This window comes from Lipotes vexillifer, unplaced genomic scaffold, assembly GCF_000442215.2.
Source record: "Lipotes vexillifer unplaced genomic scaffold, Lipotes_vexillifer_v1.1 scaffold644, whole genome shotgun sequence".
Classification (NCBI taxonomy): Eukaryota; Metazoa; Chordata; class Mammalia; order Artiodactyla; family Lipotidae; genus Lipotes; species Lipotes vexillifer.
This window is the reverse complement of record NW_006783288.1, coordinates 668,210-670,974: the sequence shown is the minus strand read 5'-3', so window position 1 is coordinate 670,974 and position 2,765 is coordinate 668,210.

The window sequence follows — 2,765 nt, the reverse complement described above, 5'->3', positions numbered from 1 at the left end:
CAGAAAAAAAAAAAAAAAAAAAAAAATATTACTGCTCATTGACAAAGGCAGATGTGGAGGAAACAGCAAGAGAATTAGAATTCGAAGTGGAGCCTGAAGATGTGACTGAACTGTTGCAATCTCATAAGGAGTCGCTTCTTATGGATGAACAAAGAAAGTGGTTTCTTAAGATAGAATTTATTCGTGGCGAAGGTGCTATATAGATGGTTGAAATAACAACGGAAGATTTCTAATATTACATAAACTTTGTTGATAAAGCAACAAAGTTAGTTTCTACTGCTGTACAGTTAGTTTCTACTGTACAGCAAAGTGGAGTTCCCTGTGCTATACAGCAGGTTCTCATTAGTTAATCTATTTTATACATATTAGTGTATATATGTCAATCCCAGTCTCCCAATTCATCCCACCCATCCCCTGTCCCCCCTTGGTGTCCATACGTTTGTTCTCTACATCTGTTCCTCTATTTCTGCCTTACAAACTGGTTCATCTTTACCATTTTTCTAGATTCCACATATATGTGTTAATATACGATACTAGTTTTTCTCTTTCTGAATTACTTCACTCTGTATGGCTTCTATTTTAAAAGAAGTTCTACTGTGGGTAAAATGCTATCAAATGCTATTAATTAATATGCTATTAATTAATTGCACGCTACAGAGAAATCATCTGTGAAAGGAAGAGTCAGTCGATGTGGCAAACTTCATTGTCATCTTATGTTAAGAAGTTGCCACGCCACCCAGCCTTCAGCTACCACCACCCTGATCAGTCAGCATCAGCCATCAACACTGAGAAAAGACCCTCCTCCAGCAAAAAGCATATGACTTGCTGAAGCCTCAGATGATAGTTAACATTGTTTAGCAGTAAAGTATTTCTTAATGAAAGTATGTACATTGTTTTTTTAGACAAAAGCTATTTCACACTTTGAACAGACTACAGCACAGTGTAACCATAACTTATATGTGTACTAGGAAACCACAAGATTCATGTGACTCGCTTTATGGTGATATTTGCTTTATTGTGGCACTCTGGAACTCAACCCACAATGTCTTCAAGGTATCCCTGTACAAGAAAATTAGTCATAAGCCAGAACAAACAGATTACAATAGATTCTTCACAGATGACTCTAAAATATCTTTATGGAGAAAGCACAAGGAGTACGTTTCAGAAGATGCGCAATTATAAATGTCCATCTCCCCGAAGCAACTCACTCCTTCATATTACCACATGTATAATTTTTTTCCCTGACTACCAATGACAGGATTTCCCAAAGCATGTTTTCCAGATCACTTACTCAAGAGGACGTTTATAAAATTTTCTTGATAAAGGACATCAGTTTAAAATGAGGTAATGATTGGACCATTCCCTAATTAATTAGCTTTTTTCACTGTAGGACTTCTCAGAGTTTTTCATATGCTATTATATTATACTGTGTTGATCCACGATGGGGACATAATACTCAGCATTTCCAAATTTATTTGACGATGGAAGCCCTTTCTTATTTTTTCATGGAATGCCTTTGACTACTATTCTAAGGAGTGTGTATAAGAATTCTGTAGGTTTGGGATTGAGATTATTAGCATAGAAAGTCACTGGCTGTTTTTCCAAAGACCAACATCACCAGTTATTTGACTTTGTGGGAAATGTACAGCAGGCCAAAAACCTATTGTCTCAGTGAAGGCAATGTATCCCTGCCTTTCCAAACCAGCACTCACCACCCCAGTCAGTCACATTAGCAAGCTCACTATCAGTCAGGTAATCACAGCATATTCATATAATCACAGATATTCATGCTGGCCACACATACCAACATGTTCCCTTGAAAACATACCCTAGATGTGAAAAGTAACATCCTTTTCAATTTTTATAATGGCTTCTCTTATGTTTGCTCACAACATACTATTACTGTGCTGAAAGATTGTTACTTATGTCCTATAAATCTGCCTGCCTTCTCACAGTAGTTACTTTTCAGATGGCGACCAGAAAACTTCTGCCAAATTCTGTTCTACTGAAAAAAAAAATTCTCTCATAGATTCTCTTTTTTAAAAAGTCTAGTTTGGGGTTACTTATTTGCTGCTGTTTATTCAAACAAGAGAGTGAGAGTTGAAATACCACCTGTTTGGAAAAAAGACTTTATTCTTTTAGGATGTACGTGATAGTCATTTGCTTGGGAACTGGAACCATCACTGAAGTGACCAACACTTTTTGTCACTTTGCACTCAATTTTTATTTTTATGATGCCTCCATTTAATAAGCACTATATCTTTATGCAAGAGATATTGCTTAGAACTATACATTTACTGTCTCAATTTATCCTCACAATATCCCATGTGAAAGTTATTATTAACCTCATCTGGGGAAACTGAGTCTCAGAGAAAACAAGCTTATCACTGAAAGTCCCAGTTATTAAGTGATGGGCTGATCTTTGAACCTGTATCTGTCTGATCTGAAAGACCCTGATCTTCCCAGGATACCAAGCAGACAGCTATGTCATTGTTTCTAACAACCCCTTAGTAAAGCAACATTTACTAAGGGGTTGTTAGAAACATGTTATCATATGTTATCATAGTATTTGACAAGGAATGGAAGGATCTTCCCCATTCCAGCCAGAGATGCCCTTCCTCAAATCGTCTACCAAAAAACAGAGGATTTAAGCTTCTGTGAAACTAGGCCTTGAACTGATGGACAAAGAGAATGAAACAAAAACAGAACGTCCCCAGGAAGAACAGAGGTGGAATGACATCCACCTTAGATCTTAGAGACTCTGC